This window comes from Neofelis nebulosa, chromosome X, assembly GCF_028018385.1.
Source record: "Neofelis nebulosa isolate mNeoNeb1 chromosome X, mNeoNeb1.pri, whole genome shotgun sequence".
NCBI lineage: Eukaryota > Metazoa > Chordata > Mammalia > Carnivora > Felidae > Neofelis > Neofelis nebulosa.
The window spans coordinates 18,852,166-18,875,049 of record NC_080800.1 but is presented as its reverse complement, the minus strand read 5'-3'; the positions used below and the strand labels follow the sequence as shown (position 1 = coordinate 18,875,049).

At 37.3% G+C, this 22,884-nt stretch overlaps 1 long non-coding RNA gene and 1 pseudogene across 1 annotated transcript; both read right to left on the bottom strand.

The window, feature by feature from the left end:
* Window positions 1–2,866: 2,866 nt before the first annotated feature.
* LOC131503205 (uncharacterized) lies at window positions 2,867–8,421 on the bottom strand. Its single transcript, XR_009257345.1, has 2 exons — window positions 8,208–8,421; window positions 2,867–3,329 (listed from the first exon to the last, which is right to left on the bottom strand). It is a non-coding gene; the product is annotated as an uncharacterized LOC131503205 (long non-coding RNA).
* Window positions 8,422–13,932: 5,511 nt separating this feature from the next.
* LOC131503020 (large ribosomal subunit protein eL29-like) lies at window positions 13,933–14,404 on the bottom strand (annotated as a pseudogene).
* Window positions 14,405–22,884: the final 8,480 nt, after the last annotated feature.

The following is a 22,884-nucleotide window of genomic DNA, read 5'->3' as shown; positions in this document are numbered from 1 at the left end:
GGCCAGGAGAAAGCTAAAGGAGATCATTGGCTACAGTGCTAGGATAATGGTGCAGGGTATAGTTATGAATTGATGTATTGTCTTATGGTAATGCTTTCTTCTATTCTCTTTCCTCCTCTGTGCACCCCCATTCTGAGGCACTGGGATACTCTGAATGCCTGGATTCCAAAGGAGGAAAACCTGTCAAAATCATCTGAATGTTCCAATCTCTTAAAACTAGAGATAATGATTAAGAACCAATTTCCATTCTAGCCTTTGTTTTTTGTTTTAATTCACAGCTATATAGATCTAGCCATTGGGTAGAAGTTACAGGGCTTACCCATTTCTATTTTGAATATTTTTCCCTCTGATAAGTTGAACATGAAATCTAAATATCATGAGTTTTGAGTGGCTTATGTTAAAATCTGTGAATTTTGTGAAGTTTTCACAAAATATTTTGTTACAATATGCATTATTTTACTTAGGAGAATATAGTGCAAGAATGTAAATATACTTAAAAACTATATTTTTAAAAATTTTTAAAAATGTTTTATTTATTCTTGAGACAGAGACAGAGCATGAGCAGGGGAGGAGCAGAGAGGGAGGGAGACACAGAATCCAAAGCAGGCTCCACGCTCTGAGCTATCAGCACAGAGCTGGACGCGGGGCTTGAACTCACAAACCGCGAGATCATGACCTGAGCCGAAGCCGGACGCTTAACTGACGGAGCCACCCAGGGGCCCCAAAAACTATGCTTTTAAAACATACCCACTAAAAATCAGCATCTATTGGGGCACCTGGGTGGCTCTGTCGGTTAAGCGTCGACTTTTGATTTCCACTTAGGTCATGGTCTCGTGGTTCGTGGGACTGGGTCCCACATTGGGCTCTGTGCTGACATCACAGTGCCTGCTTAGGATTCTCTCTCTTCCTCTCTCTCTCTCTGCCCCTCACCCTGCTCTATCTCAAAATTAAAAAAAATAGTCTTAAAAAGTCATCTATTTATCATATATATTTTGTATATATATTTTTTCATGTTTTATTTAAACACAAAATCAAGAGTTGGATGCTTAACTGACTGAGCCACCCAGGTGCCCCTATTTTGTATCTATTTTTAAAGCTCACTTGATACTAGAAAGAAATTCCATATACTTTTTTTTTCCTTCAAAAATATTGTTAAACCACAATATGCTGCGAAGAGGGGGGAAAAGTAAAGCATGTTTTTTATTGTGATTCCCATCCTCTATAATTCTATGCATGATGCTCTATAGAAATTAAAATTAATTTGGTATTGGTAATAGTTGATTTGCTTATTCAGGTAAATTCATGTAATTAGTCAATAACAATGTTTGCCTTAATTGAAGTAGGAAATAATTTTGTTCTACAAATTAACAAAATCCTTTAAAATTTAAATGAAGGACTAAATTTATTAATGGTTTATTTTTTTTTAATTTTTTTTTAATGTTTATTTATTTTTGAGACAGAGAGAGACAGAGCATGAAAGGGGGAGGGGCAGAGAGAGAGGGAGGCACAGAATCGGAAGCAGGCTCCAGGCTCTGAGCTGTCAGCACAGAGCCCGACACGGGGCTCGAACTCACAGACTGCGAGATCGTGACCTGAGCTGAAGTCGGACGCTTAACCGACTGAGCCACCCAGGCGCCCCTATTAATGGTTTAGATTAAAAATGAGGGTTTTTTGTTTGTTTTTGAATAAGAAACCAAACTATTTTTTTTTCTTGCGGTGTTGTGTTATGTAGGTTCCCAGACTGAGTACATTATGGTGGGTTGTGTACAACCCATGTGTAAAGAGAGGGTCTAAATCTCTGTACAAGGTCCCTATCCCTCTCATGAGTTGGGCATGGAGGCACCAAGGTAATCCTTGGGTAATGAAGATGCTCTAATATACACCTTACATCCCTGGGAACACACTGCATTCATGTGTTTAAAGTTCAAAAATAATAGAGGTCAAACCCACGAACCTCTGAAGTAGTAATTAGTAAAAGTTTGTTGTGCACACACCAAAAAGACAGTCTGCACTGCTGGAGCACTTAAACCAAAACATGGAATGAGGCTTAGGAGTATATTGTTGTAAAGCAGCTTATATAATAAGACAATGACTGTTTATTCTTCATAGTGTTTGGTTATAATAGAATTTTCTTAAATGATGGGGAATTGGTCAGTGGTTATCTCCCATCGATTTGGGGACACAGTTCAAGTTTTGCTTACGATTGCCAGAGGCATAAGCAAGAAATGACCCAGATCAAGTTAATCTTGGAAAACAAGCTAAATTAAACTTTCTTTGTATGACTAAACTGGTTTTGTCTGCTCAGAGAATTCTCAAGGTTGGTCTCTGTTTTTGGTTTTAACAAATCCTCCCTTTTGGTCAATCTCTAAGCAGCCTGAGAGTATGACCAACTGGTATAGCGTTATTCTCAGTTACCACTGTTGATGTAGTTAGGCTGAAAAATCACACACTCAGTGTTTTCATCCAGTTGAGGGGCCATGTAGTAACCATCTTTATCATTGATAGGATTGTTGTTTCTTTTACTCAGTTGTCCTATCCTAATGGATACCATTTGGCATGTGGGTGGCTGCTGACAGGCATTGAGTTCAATATACGATGCACTAGAGAGGTTAATATGACTGTAAGGAGAACAATAATCAAGGATTGAAAAATTTCCCAGAGTAGAGATTCCCAGGAGCCAAGATGTATCCAGTTAAATAACTCAAATGGGTTTCTTTCTTAAAAAGTTATTTCCATAGGCACAACATGATGTATTAACAATTACATATCCTCATGATTACTTAGGCCAAAATGAATGTGAAGGTCTTTTATGTCAGGAGGTGGTGTTGTAGGTGAGCTTCCATCTCAGTGAGGCCTCTATATGGTGTGAGCCATCAGGTAATTTAATGAGATGCATTTCTATGAAAACCAAAGAAATACAAAGGTTAATAGTTTTAGCAAATTATAGCAAATTTAGTTTTGGAGTTTGGAGAACAGTCACAGTTGAAAAGATTGCTAGATGTTGGGTTCCAAGCGTCTTCAGATGGAGTGAGAGCAAACAGTGGGAATCTGACGTCTTTTCCTGGTATGCAACTTGAATGTTTCTAGTGATCTTTCTGAGTGGCCGTAGAGCCACAGGCCTGAAGATTGTCCACAGAGGAGCTGTTGTGGTGATTTCTCCAAAGTTTCTATCAAGCTTTTCAGCTTTAGCTCCCACAGCTTTGGGAAATGGGCAGTTTTAGTTTCATGATGATTCCAAGTCATAAGAGTGGGAGAAAATTGGAAATGTTAGCTTGGAGAGTTGTAGCCACATAGTGAAAGAAACTAGAATTCAGGATCCAATCCAGTTTCTGCAGGCAGAAAACAAAAACTCAGAAACAATTACCGTAAAAGAGAATGAAATCTTGCCAGTTGCAACAACATGGATGGAGCTAGAGAGTATAATGCTAAGTGAAATAAGTCAGAGAAAGACAAATATCATATGATTTCACTCATATGTGGAATTTAAGAAACAGAGAAAATGATTCTAGGGGAAAAAAGAGAGAGGCAAAGCAAGGAATAGACTCTTAACTAAGGAGAACAAACTGATGGTTACCTGAGGGGAGGTGGGTGGGGGATAGGTGAAATAGGTGATGGGAATTAAGGATTGTACTTGGGATGAGCACCAGTTGTCCTATGGAAGTGTTGAATCACTGTATTGTACACATGAAACTACTATTACATTGCATGTTAACTAGCTGGAATTTGAATAAAACCATTTAAGAAAACACAATGTAACAGCACTAGGATCTGATAACTACAAAGGTATATTATTGAAATAGGCTTTTTTTTCTTTATAATCATCCTCATTTCCATCAGAGATAAGCACAGTAAGAGTAATTTGTTTCAAATTAAGTCTAACTTCAGTAACTTGGCCTGTTTATTTACATAAGTGCAGCAAGAATAGTAATCAGCCATATAGGGTCTTTTTGCTGGTACTTTTCATAAGGAATCTTAGATTGGACTTTCAAGAACCCCTCGAGACTAGGAAGCCAGGCCAAGGATTTCTCCAATTGTGTCCTGTTACAAGGAGAACAGAATCTTACTGAACTTAAGGAAACACATAAGTTGTCATGAAAAATTAGAATATTTGATAAAAAGAGTTTATGAATTCTGGGGGAATCATGTAAGGAGAAGAAGATAAATATTCCACCCTTTGTTGCAAAGATAAACTTTACCAAGTAGCTGTACATTATAAGTAGCTTGAAAGAGAGGAAAAGATGGGTGCTTTAAATCTGGAAAGCAAAACATTAAACAACTAGCATTGTTTAAATGAACTCATGAAAATTATCATCATCATTATCAGTTCATTCAGTCTTATTTAATTAATTTTTGCTTGCTTTGTCTTGGATTAGCCACTTTTTGAATCAGTTTTCAATTAAGTTCTAGAAATCTTTACCCAGTTTACTATTAAGATCTTAAAGTTAGTAGAATTCTGCATTTTAGAGTACTTATTAGGGTCTTTTCCCTGAATCTCTTGAAAGGCGAAGCACTTTTGTCTGTAGTTCACTGTAACCATTTTCAGAGAAGTGAGAGGAAAGCAATAACTGTAAGTAGCAAAAGACTTAAAAATAGCCAATTTTGATTGTAATCAATTTTGATTGTAATCAAATCAAATACAATTTTGATTGTAATCCCAATCAAAATGGCACCAGCATTCTTCTTGAAGCTAGAACAAGCAATCCTAAAATTTGTATGAAACCACAAAAGACCCCAAATAGCCAAAGTAATATTGAAGAAGAAGACCAAAGTGGGAGGCATCACAATCCCAGACTTTAGCCTCTACTACAAAGCTGTAATCATCAAGACAGCATGGTATTGGCACAAAAACAGACACATAGACCAATGGAATAGAGACTCCAGAATTGGACCCACAAATGTATGGCCAACTAATCTTTGACAAAGCGGGAAAGAATATCCAATGGAAAAAAGACAGACTCTTTAACAAATGGTTCTGGGAGAACTGGACAGCAACATGCAGAAGAATGAAACTAGACCACTTTCTTACACCATTCACAAAAATAAGCTCAAAATGGATAAAGGACCTGAATATGAGACAGGAAACCATCAAAACCCTAGAGGAGAAAGGTTTCCCAGAGGGAAAAACTTCTCTGACCTCAGCCACAGCAATTTCTTACTTGACACATTTCTAAAGGCAAGATAATTAAAAGAAAAAATGAAGTATTGGGACCTCATGAAGATAAAAAGCTTCTGCACTGCAAAGGAAACAATCAACAAAACTAAAAGGCAACCGATGAATGGGAGAAGATATTTGCAAATGACATATCAGATAAAGGTTTAGTATCCAAAATCTATAAAGAACTTAACCAAGTTCAACACCTGAAAAACAAATAATCCAGTGAAGAAATGGGTAGAAGATATAAATAGACACCTTTCCAAAGAAGACATCCAGATGGCCAACGGACACATGAAAAGACGCTCAACATCACTCATCATCAGGGAAATACAAATCAAAACCACATTGAGATACCACCTCACACAAGTCAGAGTGGCTAAAATTAACAACTCAGGAAACAACACATGTTGGCAAGGATATGAATAAATGGGAACCCTCTTGCACTGTTGGTGGGAATGCAAACTGGTACAGCCGCTCTGGAAAACAGTGTGAAGATTCCTCCAAAAGTTAAAAATAGATCTACCCTATGACCCAGCAATAGCACTGCTAGCAATTTACCCAAGGGATACAGGAGTGCTGATGCATAGGGGCACTTGTACCCCAATGTTTATAGCAGCACTTTCAACAATAGCCAAACTATGGAAAGAGCCTAAATGTCCATCAACTGATGAGTGGAAAAAGAAGTTGTGGTTTATATACACAATGGAATACTATTTAGCAATGAGAAAGAATGAAATCTGGCCTTTTGTAGCAATGTGGATGGAACTGGAGAGTGTTATGCTAAGTCAAATAAGTCATACAGAGAAAGACAGATACCATACGTTTTCACTCTTATGTGGATCCTGAGAAACTTACCAGAAGACCATGGGGGAGGGGAAGGAAAAAAGAAAAAGTTAGAGAGGGAGGGAGGCAAACCATAAGAGACTCTTAAAAACTGAGAATAAACTGAAGGTTGATGGGGGTGGGAGGGAGGGGAAAGTGGGTGATGGGCATTGAGGAGGCACCTGTCGGGATGAGCCCTGGGTGTTGTATGGAAACCAATTTGACAATAAACTTCATATTAAAAAAAATAGCCAAGTTTAAGATCTGGGGAGGATTCATATGCGCATAGAAAAAACATTATGCAATTTACTTAGTTAAGCATTCAGCCAAAGTGACAGAGATCTCAAAGGCAAATACACATAGTCAAGTAGTTATATAAAAAAAAATAACCTTAGTTCTTTTAATAGAGAAGACTCGTTTATTTTTCTAAGTAATCAAAGATTTGATAAAGACCATGTGAAGCACTGGAAATATTTTTATAAGCCACAGAATCCTTGTTTCCTAGGGAGATTACATTAGAGGTAAAGAAACTTCGTGTATAACTTCTTATTAAGAGCACATCAACAATCTAAAAAACCTGTCCTTTTAACAGAAAATCAAAATCTAATTCTGCCTCACTATACCTTTAATATTAAAATTCTTCCATTTTTTAACTTAAAACATTCCAATCTTACCTTGACCACATAAAATTCCTTTCTCAAGATTCCTTTTCCACAAACCTTCTACAGCCTTCTGTATCCATTCAATTTTTGCCCTTCTTCCTTTCTTCTTCTGGAACAATCATTTTTCTGTAGGACAAAATTACTTTCTTTTCTCTTTCATGAAAAAACACCCCCATGTCATTAATACCTTTTCTTGTCCAAATAACACACTTTATTTTCCTTACCTACTTTTCATATACAGTCTTCTCTTTTTACCCTTATTATTTATAATAGTTGTATTTTTACATATTGATTATAAATTTTTAACTACTTTAATCTTCACTTCCCAGTGATAAACAGGAAGCAGGCAAGTGTAAACTGTCTCTCATGTATTAGCATCCTGTAGTAGAGTAGCAATTTATAAGTACATTTCAGAATTTTCTAGAAGTACATTCTTCCTCCTAGTGAATTTTTCAATGTGGCTCAAGACATATTTACTAAAAGGCCCAAATATTTTTTATCTCTCTGTAAAAAAAAAAAAGCCAAAAGTAAATAAACCTAAACTTATGCTTAGTGTTTAATGTTTTTCTTATTTGGGAATGATTTAGATATTCAGTAAATATCCATTAGTTAGTTTAAGTTAGTATAAACTTTTATTTGCACTTGTTTAAAGTACTTGCTTTTAACAGTTATTCTTGGATTGGACATCAAACAGCTAACCATCATCTGAAATTATTTTTCTTGTTGACAAATTTTAGGACATGCCTACTTTTATGAAACCAACAAACTTAAACTGGCTTTTATTTATCAAAGATTATCCTAGATTATTTGGGTTAGTTTTTCTGTTTCTGAGAGTATACTTGACTTTTATAAATGCTTAATTTTCTGTAAGCCAGGTAAATAGAGCTCTTTACAAATAAATTTTGGAAATATCATCCAGAGGTAGAAAACTGCCACATATCTATAACATACAGACAAATATGGATATCTTTTAACTTTTGTTTTAAAAATTTTAGCCATGTCTCAAAACTCAGAAGAATAACTACATCCAAATTGTGTTTCTGGCAGGTGAACTAAGCTAAAGTTACCTGTTCAGATGGCCACACGTTTTTACTAAAGATTTTTTATTTGCATGCTGTAAGGTTCCTTTTAGAGCTATTTTTGAATACATTTTGTCTTTTAGAAGCTTCTTCATACTAATCAAAGAATGCATTCCATTGTCTCTGAGAGGTTTAGAATTTTCTCTTTTAAGGATGACCCTCAACGTGGACTTACCTAAGTTACAGATTCCCCAAAGTGGCCATTACAATTCCAAAAGTTCACCCATTTCCCAAAAAGGCATCAGATTCTGGTCTATAGATGAGGTAGAACACGTCTTTGCCTTTAGGTTCCCTAAGACATCTTACCTATGAGGAGCCCTACTTCCCAACATGTGCTCCAAGACACAGGAAATTTTTCTTTCCTTTTGAACAGAATAGAGTGACTTAGGAAGAAGCTTCAACAAACAAAAACAGAAAGCAAACATGCACATGTATGTTAGACAGCTCAAAACATGGAGTGAGTGGATCTCAGATCCAAGAGACACTTACCCTCAGTCTCCAGGGTTGGGGAGAAAGCAGGGAGCTCAGTGGGCTCTGTGGGTACCGGCATCTGTTTCGTCACCAGCCTCAGAGTCTTTGGGGGATCTTCTTTGGATCCATGAGATCTCAAAAGTTCAGAAATAACAGAAGTAAATCCATTTAACCATTGAAATAATAATTAGTAAAAGTCTACTGTTCGCAAAACAATGAGACGGTTTGCAAACCAGGGGCCCTCAAACCAGAACATGGAATGAGGCTCAGGGGTATGTTGTTAAAAAGCAGCTTATATTGTGAGAAAGCAGACTGTTTATTCTTTACAGTGATGGGTTCCAGTATTAGAATTTTCCAAAATGACAGGTAATTGGTCAGTGGTGATCTCATATCAACCTTTGGAAACAGTTCATAAGCAAGAAATGACCCAGGTCAAGTTAGTCTTGGAAAATAAGTAGATTAAGCCATAACTAAATTAAATAAATAAATTTAGTCATAACTAAATTGGTTTTGTCTGCTCAGAGAATTTTCAAGGTTGGTCTCCATTTGTTTTTGATTTTAACATGTACATATCTAAATTATCTTTAATGAATCATCTAGGTAAGCAAATGAGGGGGTGTAGAAAAGGAGCATTTAAGTAAATAATTATACTGAAAACATGTGCTTTGTCAAGCATTTTATTAATGCATCATAAAAATTTTCTGAGAACATATGTGAATTCATAAAACCTGTCAGGGGAGATGGATGCTCTTTAAAAAAAGCTTGCGCAATTATCACTGAGTGTTTGTGGCGTTTCCTGAGTAATGGAAAAATAACTGTACAAATATTAGTGTGGCCAAACAAAACCCAGTTTGAGCAGGACAGGAAACCATAGCAACTCATCTTTTTCACTCTGAAATAACAGAAGAAATTGTAACCTGACAATGATCTCAGAACAACATATTTCTGCCTAAGCATTGTTTAATTTTATATTATTTATGCTCAGTAGAATTATTCAGTTACAGTCCACATTTTCTAACAGTTTTTCCCTCAGAGTTTTATGGAAAAAGGGAAAGATGTGTGGTTTATTTTATGACTTCTGATGGGAAAGTTCATATTTTAGGGCTAATACTTTCCCCCCAGGAGTAACTCAGGTTCTGTGTAATAAAAAATTGGAAAAAAAGGAAAAGATAGATTTATATAAGCTGCTAGGAAATCAAGTTGTCTGGGCATAATTTGGGTTTTTTTAAAATAAGAAATTTATTGTCAAATTGGTTTCCATACAACACCCAGTGCTCATCCCAACAGGTGCCCTCCTCAATACCCATCACCCACCCTCCCCTCCCTCCCACCCCCCATCAACCCTCAGTTTGTTCTCAGTTTTTAAGAGTCTCTTATGTTTTGGCTCCCTCCATCTCTAACCTTTCTTTTTTTTTTTTCCTTCCCCTCCCCCATGGTCTTCTGGTAAGTTTCTCAGGATCCACATAAGAGTGAAAACATATGTATATGTTTCTCTGTATAAAGAAATGGAAAAACATTCCGTGCTTATGGATTGGAAGAATAAATATTGTTAAAGTGTCAATACTACCCAAAGCTATCTACACATTCAATGCAATCCCAATTTGGGGCGTTTTTAAGCCCACATGGAGAAGGTAGTGTAACTTCTCAAGTCATATCAGAAAATCATGTTATAAGCCAGAGCCTGTTCTAAATGCTTTTTTAGCTCAAATGAACATACAAAACTTCACATTTGCCCTTGTGAAGATCTCTGAGAGCAAGCTCCCACTGCCTTTGGTCCAAGAAAATGGTCCTCGTTCTCAGGGTGAGAAGGTGCTGTCCCCTTGAATGGCATAGCTTCAGAGAGTACTCTTGTGATGCTGTCAGTCTTTGAGGCAGGGTTTTCTCCAGTCACCTCCTCAATTAAAGCAGCTCCAAATTTTCATAGTCTGTTTTCTAAGCTTGGGTTTAAATAAAGGCTTCTGACCAAAATATATGTAACTATTGAACCAGTTAATGGCCAATAGCTACCATTTCTTGCCTTCTTTCCCCTAGAAACCTTCCCTTGAAAGGAAGTACTAACATATATTTTTGATGAACCCCTGTATAAAGACACTCTTTTATTTATTTTATTTAAAGTTGAATTAAAACATTTTAGAAGTATACTGTAAAATAAAAATCTAAAAGATGAGAGATATTTTTACGACTTCTTACAGAAGTTAGCACACACAGACTTACTTAGTCCTTTCTAAATGAGTATGTATGGGCAGGAGGGTGAGGGTTTGTTGTTTCAGCCTTCATTTATATCCATTTAAATATTTCAGGATCAAGCCTAACATGGCTAGGAAAAGAAGCAAGTCCTTATTGTATTATGCATAGAGATTAAGCTTTAATACACCATATGTGCTGCAACTTTTAATAAGATTTATACTTTTATTTTTATTATTTTTTTATATTCATGAAAATAGTTTTAATTTTGTAAACCTCCCAAAAAGGTATGGGGGACCCTCAAAACTTTCTGGGCCATACTTTAAAAAAACCTTTTTCTTTATACAAAATACCTTCACAAACAAATCTCATTTGACTCACAGAAACCCTTGGAATTGGGCACGTTTTTAAACAGATGAGGAATCGAGACAGAGGTCAACCAATTCATCCACCATCACATGGATTCCTGTCTTTAGAGTCTGAGCCCAGGACTCCATTCCAGATATGCACCATATCAACTTTGAAAAGCTTCTTAACCACCCGCCTTTTGCCAGAGCAACAGTCTGGGAATACTCAAAGATTTTTTTTTTTCACACAATAATTAGGATAGCTAATATATTAACTCTAGAATGTGGTATAAAAACAGAGATCTTGAGACTTAGGGAAAACAGAGCATGACATAGCAGAGATAAACTCAGGTCCTAGCAGGCAGGAGCCCCAACTTCTAGACGCCAACTCCTTCAAGTATTGTGTGACTTGAGATGAGTTTCTGTACCTCTTTGGGCACCAGGACTGCATCATCTGCAGAATGGAATGATGTTATCTTACATGCCTAAAGTCATGGTCCCTGCTGGTGGAAGGGCTGTCATTTACCAAAACTTCCAGTCATTTGGAAGGTAGGAATACAACACAGCTGAAATGGACTCTCATTTTGAAAGTATAGTTCCTCTAATCCATCCTTTTTCTCTAGAGGAATATTTGGAGCTTGGTATTTATTGAAACTTATTTCATTCACTTTTCTTGTACTCTCTACAGCCCTTTTTAAAAAATGATTTATTGGCAAGTTGTGGGGAAAAAGCTTAGGAATTCCCTGAGTCTGCACCAATGGGTTAACAAGGCATAAATAATTAGAAATCCACAGGATGTTCACACCCAAGTTTGGGTAAACAAGATTAGGAAATAGGTATAGGTAAGGCAGGGCAAAGGCCCCAGTATAGATAGGGCGGGGCAAAGGCCCCAGTATAGGACAAAGGTATATGAGGTAAACAAGATTAAGTATTCAGGGCAGAAATGACCCCCAACTTTGTACTATAGCAGAAAGCTGCTTTCACAGGAAGGAGGGACCAAATTAGGTAAACAGGTAAATAGGGCTATATACTGCTCTGGGTGAAGTTGCCCAGAGAGGAGCTAATTAGCAGAAGAAAAGTGCCTTGTTGACCCTGAGATAGCTTGCTCTGTCTTTCTTACCCCCTAGACCAGTTTAGGTACACAGAGGTGGTGCCTCAAGTCTGCTGTAAACAACCTTCTGCTCAGCGCCAGGATTTTGTTTTGTATTAACCCAAACCCCTAACACAGCACATTTTCAAAACCGCCTTTCACTCACGCCCACGAGTTAATGTTTACAGTTTCATTGTCTTTTTGTGCATGACCATCATTCTTGTAAGCCTTCTGACCCTGATAAAAATGGAGCAAGGACCCTTAATCAGGGGTCTTGTCTTCTCCCAGACCTCAGCCTCTCTCGCTTTTTAATCCTGCATCCTCCTTTCTTGCTGGACAAGAAAGAACTCCAGACCCAGAGTCTATGACAGCAAGTTAGCTAACATACAGTGTAAATGGTGTAGGCTTGGCTTCGGGAGTTGATTTCCATGATTCATCACTTACACACAACACCCAGTGCTCATCCCAACAAGTGCCCTCCTCATTGCCCATTACCCATTTTCCCCGACCCCCACCCCCCCCCCATCAGCCCTCAGTTTGTTCTCTGTATTTAAGAATCTCTTATGGGTTTGCCTCCTCTCTGTAACTTATTTTTCCTTCCCTTCCCCCATAGTCTTCTGTTAAGTTTCTCAAATTCTACATATGAGTGAAAATATATGATATCTATCTTTCTCTCACTGACTTATTTCACTTAGCATAATACCCTCCAGTTCCATCCACGTTGTTGCAAATGGCAAGATTTCATTTTTTCTCATTGCCAAGTAGTATTCCATTTGTGTGTATGTGTACACACAACATCTTCTTTATCCATTCATCATTTGTTGGACATTTGGACTCTTTCCATAATTTGGCTTTTAAAATGCTTGCCTTAGGGAGGGCACTTGTGATGAGCAATGGGTGTTGTATGTAGGTGATGAATCACTAAATTCTTCTCCTGAAACTAATATTACACTTTATGTTAACTAATTGGAATTTCAATAAAAAGTCAGAAAGAAAAAAAAACCTGAAAGGGGCACCTGGGTGGCTCAGTCAGCTGAGCGTCAGACTTCAGCTCTGGTCGTGATCTCATGGTTCATGAGTTCCAGCCCCGCATCTGGCTGCCTGCTGTTAGCACAGAGCCTGCTTCAGGTCCTCTGTTCCCCTCTCTCTCTTCCCCTACCCTGCTTGCACTCTCTCCCTCTCAAAAATAAACATTAAAAAAACAAAACTATTTGTCTTATTTTGTTAAGAAAATGACATTCATTGTGGAGAAAATGGCAAAAAATCGGAAATGGTGAGACAGCCTAACACTTGGTGAGTGTGTACCATTATGTTTGTATGTCTAGGGCAGAGGGTTCATATGAGGAACTAGTAAGGTAGAAGATTAGAAAGAGAGTTCAGAGACAAATTGTGAAATCATTGACTTGCGAAATTAGAAAAATCTGAAAGGTCATTTATGTATACCTTTTCTCTGATGCACAAACTCCTTCTCCAGCAACACTAATAAGCAACCAGAGTCCCCTGCAGCTCCCATGTCAGTGAACGCATGACCTCAAAGGCAACCCATCTCATTGTTTTACAGCTCTAAGGACCAACACTTCTTCTTGGTGTCAGAACTGTAACCTCCACCATCAGTCTTTTTTTGCCTCTGGAATGCCAAAGAATCTATTTTCTCTGTCAGTTCTTTCGAATGTTAAAAATCATTAAAAACAGTATTCTGGTACACTTTTTGCGTGTTTTACGGCAGTCACATTCCGTAAGCTATGACAGCTTGCTCTTTGCCCAGAAGAGAGCTATATATTCTTAATAGTAACAAACACGTGTGTATTTCTTATTATGTGTCTGGTGCTCTAATTTACATATGCTAATTTTTCAGTCCTCATAAACTCCCTATGAGGTAGGTACTATTATTATGACCTTTTTTTCAAATGAGGAAACTGACGTACACAGAGGTTAAGTGATTTATCCAAGGTTACATAGACACTGAGCAATAGAGCCAGACCTTCAAGATACCAAACCCTGGTATGAATGACTTTTTTTTTTTTTGACAGATCCTACCGCTGGATTATTTGTACAAGTAACATAAAGGGACACTGGCCCCATGCAGACAGAGCCTAGGGGTCACACCAGTCCTGTTCTCACGTCAGCTCCAGTATAGAATGGCCTTCGTGGGCACCTGGGAACCTTGGGGAGACTGAGCCACAGCAGGAGCTGGAGCCAGAGTCGCAGCTGCAGCCAGGGCTTTGATTTGAGTCTCGGCCTTGGCCTTTGGTCAGAGGAGCCTGAGACACTTGGCAATACAGGTACGAACATGTTTCCCAAACTTGAGGTGAGTGATGTAGGCAAGTCTATTGAGCTTGCACCTGCCGCCCTTTAGGATCTTGGGCTGGACAAGGGCACTGATAGCCTCAGCACGTGCATTCATGGCCATGGCAGGGTTGGTCTACATCTTCTTCAGGCCCTTCTCATTGTGCTTCTGGGTGAAGTGCATGTTCATCAGGAACTTGAAGGCTACCCCCTTAAGAGATTCATATCTTTGTGACCGGGGTTCTTGATGCCGTTTCTGTGCCGTTTTCGTGACTGGCTGTGCATGGGTGGTTCTTGGACATGACCATGTCTGTCCTGGAGCCTTGGCTCCCAAAGTGCTTCAGGGAGGAAGGGAAAGAGGATAACTTCTTCAGTAACCCATTTCCAGTATCTTTGCATTCAAGGAAGGAATGGGGGGCAGGTAAAGTAAAATGCTAAAACCAGAAAATTCCATCCATGGATTATCAGAAATTGACCTTAGAGCTCTGTTTGCTACTTCCAGGTTAATTAGCAATGAATCCAGTTCTTTTGTTTTGTATATGACTCCTCATGACTTTGTTCCTTGAACTCATATTTTTGTTTAATTTCTTAAACCCAATTCCAGAGTAATAGAGTTGGGAGTGCTGCTTTACTATGTTTTATGCATCTTGTGCATTAGTCTCTCCATCATCTTCTTTTTTTCAAAATCAGCAATTAAATATTTAAATTATGTGAAAATCACCAAATCTTAGTAGTTTCATTTTAGGAAATGGTAATGCTTTGGAGAATAGTGTGTTCTTTTTCCAAATATGTCTGAGTCAGTTTTAATTCTTACATTTATAGTTGCCATACCTAACTCTGCAGTTTCATCCTTTGCTCAAGAGATGATGTCACCATGGATTGCCATTTATTGCTATAATTCCTTAATGTACATTGGAGGCCACCTTGAGGTTTGAGTCTTCTTCGAAATCCCAGTGTATCTATGTACTAAGATAGGTTCCAAAAGGTAGAAAATCTTCTGCGTTGAAATAAGTAACTTGTCTATCTTAAGAAAGATTCTACCCCCTTAAATTCAAAGAAGGTACAGTGGGTTTACTGCCCACAGTTGGGTGTGTATATATGCAGTAGGCTCTGTCAGAACCCTGCTCATCACTCTTTGCATTCACAGTTCCTGCACTGACAACTCTTTGTTTCAAGGATTTTCCTGCCTGTGGAAGTATGCTTAGCTCAAGCACAGGGCTGGTTGGAAGGGCCGGGAAGTTGTCATTGGTTAACCTCTTAACCAGTGACAAACTAGAATTGATGAATAAATACCTTCTTTGCTCCTTCGATGGAACAATGCTGAGGCATGTTCTACGCTGTCTCCCAGATGTCCTCAGTAGAACTGAGCTCCCAATTGCCCACAGGGGTAACCACTCACTAACACTTTCTATATTAGCTCTTTTTGTTTTTCTCCTCACTTCTCCACTCCCTGCTGGTAATTACCTCCTAGATGTGTGCTAAAACCTTAGTCTGAGGGTCTTAGTCCTGGGGATCCCAGGCAGGTATTCTTTCCACACAAGAAAGCTCCATATAGGCAAAGTTATCTAGAAATACACTCCTGCCCTTGGAGACAATGCCCTCTCAGTTTTTCTTGCTAGTACTTGGCAACTGCATTCATGACTAGATGTATCATCTTTATAGATGTGTCCTCTTCCTTGCCATCAACTGTCATTATCACCCAAATTTTTCTTTTTTTTTTCTTTTTCTTTTCTTTCTTTCTTTTTTTTTTTTTTTTTTTTTTTTTTTTTTGTCTTGTCCTATTGTCTAACTCAAATCACAGGAACACTCTGCTTGGCAGGCCTAGATTCTGGGCATGCAGTAGTAAGATAGGCATTAATTCTTGTTCTCCTCCTAAATGTTCTTATTATAATTAACTCAGCTCCTACACTGACCCTTCCCTCACTCTTGTGTCTGTTAAAATTAAGTTCTTTCAGTTAAGCCACACAAATATCTCCTCAACAATTTAGCTCTCTACCCTCACAGACATATCCCCAGCTTTGCACCTTACCATTCCTTGAAAACCTCACTCACACCAGCCCTTCAAATCTCTGTGTACCCTCACTCTTTTTCTCTCCATTTCAGTCCATTATCTACCCTGCTTCCACGGTATTTTTCAACAGTGTAAATTTAATTGTGTTATATTCTTGTCTTTTTTAAAAGTTTATTTTTGAGAGAGAGAGAGAGAGAGAGCATACACGCGGGGGGGGGGGCAGACATGGAGGGGGACAGAGGATCTGAAGCGGGCTCTGTGCTGACAGCAGAGAGCCTGAGACGGGGCTCAAACCCACAAACCATGAGATCCTGACCTGAGCCAAAGTCATATGTTCAACTGACTGAGCCATCCAGGCACCTCTATATTCTTACCTTTAAACCCTTCAGGCGTTCCATATTACCTTGACAACTGTCCCTACTTCTTAGCATGAAACCCAGTACCTCTTATTATCTGGTTTCCAACCGCCTCTGTAGACATGCCACTGTCCACACTTAACATCTACCCTGCATTCTAGACACAGTGAGCCATTTGCAGTTCCTTGAACACACGGTGACCTTTCAAAGGGCATTTCAAGTGTTCCTGAGCCTCCAGTCTATTCTCTTCCCTATATACAATGATGCTTCCCATGTACTATTTCCCAAATGCAGCTTTAAGCAAAAATTTCCTGGGAGCAAGAATGAGAAGGAAGGGAGTATTATTGCAAGCCCTTTACAAAATAATTGTAGACACTTCACTTGGGAATTTCTAAGTGTAATGGAAATCTGGGTGAGTAGGTAAAGCAGCTACATAAATAAAATGCACACCTTTTTAGTCACATCAGGAGATTGCCTTGAGGTTTAAATGGCTGAGATCATTTCCACGCTCCTCACAGCTAGCCATCTATAATTAAACAGCGGCGCCAGTCGGCACACATTCATCATCTCTAAAGAAAATGAAAGTCACCTCCATAAATTTCAAAATGTGGGATATTAAAAGTTTGTTTTTATAATAGCTGATGCACAAGAATTTGTACTAACATCTGATCATGAAGTAATTTCTTCTTAAGCTGAATCTGTGTCCCAAGATTTAGAATTTACCAATATAATAAAGAAAATCTGATAATATTTTCCTTGCTAAAAGCAAAGATAAATAAAATCTGATAATTTACATGATTCTTAAACTTAAATTTAGATTTTGATTGGCTTAGTAAATTGACTTTGTATTATAATCAGCTTATCACAAACACCTTTACCTCATGAAATTCTCCCTTTCATTCCCTTGATCGAAGAATAACTCTCCTAAATATGATTTCCCTTCTGAAGTGCTCTGTGTTCTTTAGTCAAACTTGCAATTCCCTCTTTCTACCTTCTATTCCCTTAAGTACCAAAGTATAGTCTCTCTCTGGAAATAACAGCAGCTCCCAAAGTACTGAATTCCTAGAAAGAAACAGAGGACAACCCACTCTACTTTGCTTGTTCCTTAGACACTTTTGAGGATTGACTCTGGGCCTGGAGTTGGCCAATTTTTCCTCAAAAGGCCAGGGAGTAAATATTTTAGGCTTTGTAGGCCATACAGTCTCTGTTCTAACTGCCCCCACTCTGCCATTGTGGTAGACAAGCAGACATAGATAACACACAAAGGACTGAGTGTGTCTGTATTCCAGTAAAACTTTATTTACAGAAAGAGTCAGCAAGCATATTTGGCCCATGGGCCATAGCTTGCTGATCTCTAGTCTGCCCCTTAAATCCTGTATGGCATCCTCTTGGGCCAGTCGCAAAAGAATTATTTGATTTCTTTTAATACAATTTTCTTGAGCAAAACACATGAAAATAGCCCTCTTGCTCTGAGGACTCCCAATCTCAAAATCAAATAAAGTAATTATATTAATACTAGATATGCCTGTAGCGTGTAATTATTAGAAAGAAGGCAGTAAGTATATACCATCAATTCCAGGTCAAAGGGAAAATACATTTAGAGACAGGAAAGAGATTAGGAAAGAGAATTCTGGCTATTCTCTGTCAAGACTGAATAGGATATGTAAGTTCAATCAGGTTGGAAGAATGGAAGGCATAAGACATTGGATTCCAAGGCTGGGTTCTTCCATTTACCAGTGGCCAGGAAAATTTGAACAAATTATAATATCACTCATACTTTGATTTTTTTAATCTGTAAATTGCAGGTAATACCTATCCTGATGTCTTTGTCAAGGCTGTTGAAAGATGATATAATGTGAAAACCCTTCTTAAGAAGTAATTTTCAGCTATAAATTCTCCCTTTAAAACTCAAAGTGTGGAGAAATCTATACATCTGATCATTGATTTGAGGATCTTTTCCTTGACTCCAATATGCTGTGGCTACCCCTTGATCATTTTAGTTACCACTGTCTTGAACTTTTTCATCTTTTTTACATCTTTTTCCAGGACCAATAATGAGAACCAAAACATAATACAGACTTTTTATTTAAAATAGCAGGGCCTTTTAGGGAATTACATTTTTTTTTTACAGGTGGTTCCCAAAATCAATTTGTAGTCATTCTTGCTAAATAAGAAGAGAGGGATGAAGTCACCTTAAAGCTCTTATTCAGACAGCTGTTACTGCATGAAGAAAATCAAGAGAGGAGCAAGACTATGAAATGAAGCATTCTCTCTCTTTTCTTCAACTCAGATTTTAAAACTTACTGCCCAAAACTAATTTATTTAGCTGTAGAAAGGTCAATTCCTGGCACATAATAATTGCTAGAAAGATAGGTACATGAAGCTTTGGAGGCACAAACAATACCTGATCATTTAATACTTATGCTGTGATTCATTAATTAGGAACAAGGATGGATATAAAATTGTAACTTGGGGTACTGGGGGGTAAGAGGGTAAATTAGACAGTAGTCATGCCCAAGTGTTTTGCCACTCAGCCTCTTGGTAAGCAGATTCGGCCACAGCAGACTCCACAGTTTTTGGCCAATGTTTGCATCTGACACAGAGAAGATCTATGACTCAGGGACTATGTACAGCTCATTGGTGGTAGAGGGCTTGAACCAAACTAAGGTTGCCTGAAATCCTGGTTAATTCAACCGTTCATTCATGCCTCACAACATCTACCTTGGGAAAGCCCAAGCAAATATTTCAACACATTTCTCTGCTATTTCTTTTTTAATCCTGAGTGCCTTTTTTCATTACACAGTCTCAATAATTAGCTTATCATTAAAGACATTACATTTAAGGGGTTCTTGCAATCATTTCTTTAGCTCCCCCAAGGTCTGGTTTACTCACACCTGCAACCGATTCTGAGCCTCCATGTTCCTCACTTGAAAAATCTTTTAGAAAGAAGAAAAACTTGAACTTTGTTGGTTGAGTTTTTCTCTCACCATCATCTTTTTTTTTTTTAAGGGAGAACTTTCATTTAATTAACATCAATTCCTCAGCTCAAAATGAGGTTCCGATGTTACATCCTACATCTATAAGTAGACAATCTGTTTAGTACATAATACTGAACTAAAATGTAAACCAAAGGGAGAAGAAAACTTCAGTGGGGCCCTAGGATTATTTATATCTAGAAAAGGCAGGTTCAGTAAATAGTAATGAAAGACTATCAAGGTTCCTTTAACCAAAGACTATTGGTTTTAGATGTTTATGAATTAGAATTCCCTCTTGTTTAACCATGCACATTAGTATGAGAAAATGCTAGGCAGTCTTTATTTTGAAAAATGATAAATAGATATAAAATAGAAATAATTTATGTATGCCAGTCCTCACACCTTTTATTAAAACGCAAGTCCATCTTAAATTCTATTAAATGGGCTTATTAACTGGAAGATCAAAATGACATGACTACAAAACAGTACCATGTATCAAAGTGTAGTTTGAGGCCTCGAGAAAAAGACAACATGAATTCTAATATCTCAGTACATTTGCATCTTCTCTCTTTGACATTTCACTGTATAGCCACTGTTACAAAACAATAAAGTGGGGATGCTTCTTATTGCTCTTACTCAAAAACTTGTCCCAACCTTCTTTTCTTGGTGTTGGGAGCTCAAGGACCGACAATCTAGAAGGACATCTTCACATCTGTTCATCACATTGTCACAAACAGCACATCACTTAGTTGGCATATACTCCTATACGTCATCTCTGTGCTGATTGCAATGTGCTTCAGCAGCTTTAAAGCTTATTAAAATTATAATAATCTTTGGTAGCCCCCAGAAATTCTGCTGCTTACATAAGTATACATTTAACAGTGACAAAAGACTCCTATTTTGCTCTTCCCCACATGATGCCCTGTGGAGATTTTCTTGTAAGCTGAGTGAAAGAGCTGCCAGACACCATCTCCTAGAAATGCTTGGAAGAGACATGAGCTCAGAGGAAAACAGCAAACCTTGAAAGGGAGATCTGCCAACCTGCATCACATCAGCCACCCCCAAACTGGGTTTCTCACACTGACTCAGTAAGTTCGGTCTACTGGCAAATCATACACCATAATTAACTGTCCTTAATTCAGACGAACATTGTATGGGCCCACAGGGTATGGAGGGAAAATCGTTAGCTTCACCGACTAATTTTCAGTTAATCAGCAACAGTTCATTCAACAGAGCACTAATAGGGCAGCCTTGATTAGAAGTATAGGGATATGATATTAATTGGCTTCTTCTAACAGGAATCAGGATGCTAAATGGCAGAGACCATCTGTAGCTCTGGAAAGGAAACACTTGAAAAACACTTTTTGAAGGTAAATGATAAAACAAAGAATACTTCGCAATTTTTCAACCCACTCTACAAAGTATTTTGTGTTTCTTTTGTAATTGTTTTTTTTGACTCTTCCCTTCAGAGGCAAAGACTTATTTTGAAAAGTACAGTTTTAAATTACATACAAATGCTGAAGCTAGGTACTCTTCAACCAAATATTTTAGATTTGGACTTGGGGGCATGGTTTACAGGTATTGGATATATGTGGAAATAAAAATTATATATGTGTATATATGTATATTTATATCCCAGCAGCACACCAAATACTGGGAATGTCTTGGGCAGAATAACTTTTAAAAAAAAAAGATGAGATAAAGGCAGTCTTCATGGCTTTTATTTATTAGATGTGGCTGAAAAAAATTAAAAAACTAAATAGCTTTGAGTTAGACTACAGAACTTGCTTAGTGAAAAAGCAGGCTGAGTTTTATTTACTGAGGTAAAATCTCAAGTAAACAAAGTACCTCAAGAATGGAGGATTTAGTTAATTTAACTTTCCTACTAATTAAAAATGTAAATTGAATTCCCCTTTAATTCTTATTGTTGAAGTGTCTTTGGGAATAAAATGAAAATTTTTTTCACTTTAGTAAGTTGAGTATAGGAAATACAATTGAATCATAAATAATTTAGGATTTTCACAAGGGTTATTCAAAAAATCAATTCTCTTGCTGCAATATAGTAGAGGTAGCTATACGAGGCTTGTTTATATGAGTAGAAATGTTACTTTGACCTTGGGACCATTAGGGACACTCTTGCTTGGTCCTTCTGCTCTCTCCATCCCACTACTATCTTAAATGAATTTCTGAAATAAGCTGATTTTTTTCGCCTTTCCTCTCTGGTTTCTACTTCTGGATTATAAAAAGTATTTTTATTTAAAGGTTTCTTTAAAATTCTTTGAAATTATTAAAAACAGTAATTTTTTAATTCCTAAGAAAAATCTGTCTCTCTCTCAATATCCTCATAAAATAAGTCAGACAGCCAAGATTTGAATCTCTTGTTCATTGATGGAGCAATAAATTAACTCAGAGCAATTAGCATGTAACTGGAAATCTAATCATTTGTAAGATCCTTTTTGACTCTAACAATCAGGGTCCAGGATCAAATGCTAAGCTCCCTCTTTCTACTTAATAGAATTCATAGTTTCTATGGATTGATGAAGTTTTTATTTCTGTATCTCCTCAAAGAATAAATGATCTAGTTCAGATTCAGTACCATGGTGTTGAGCTAATATCCTCCTGTCCCTGACTAAAAACACACAAATTCTTAATAGAATATGAAGCAGAATATATCTATAATCATATCAGATTACTTACCAGAAGCATCAGAAACTGATAACTGAAGATAATAAAATGAATAAACACATATATGAATAAAATGTAAAAACATGCTTTAAAATACATATCTAGAGCCCTGCATGGACTGTAGATGTATACTTTTTAATCAAGTTTTAAAATTTATTACAAATTGTCTCCAAAACACACTGAACATTTTGAAGCCAAGAGAGGTCTTAAGAAATCCCCCCTCACAAATTACATAAAACAACAAATTGTTTGACCATAAGTCACCTAAATTTAAGTTAATGATAAAAAGGTAATCACAAAGACTCATATATTTAAAAACTAAAATATGCATTCCTAAGTCATATGTGAATTAAGAGAAAATCAGAATTAAAAAATTTGTAAATATGTACACAAAATGACACTGAAAATCCTCCATAGTAACACTTGTGAAAGGCAAGTGAAACAATACTTAGGTAATTATCGCTTTACATGTGCTAAATTTTTAAAAGCTTTCAAAAATAAGAATTCATATTCTTTTATTGAGGTATAATTGACATATAACATTATAATAGTTTCAGGCATATAACTTAATGATTTGATATTTATATATATTACACAATGATCATCACTAGCTATTACACGGATCTAGTTAAGATCTGTCATGGTTACATTTTTTTTTTCATGATGAGGACTTTTAGGGTCTACTCTCTTAACAACTTTCATATATACAATACAGTAATATTAACTGTAGTCACCATGCTCTATATTATATCCCCATGACT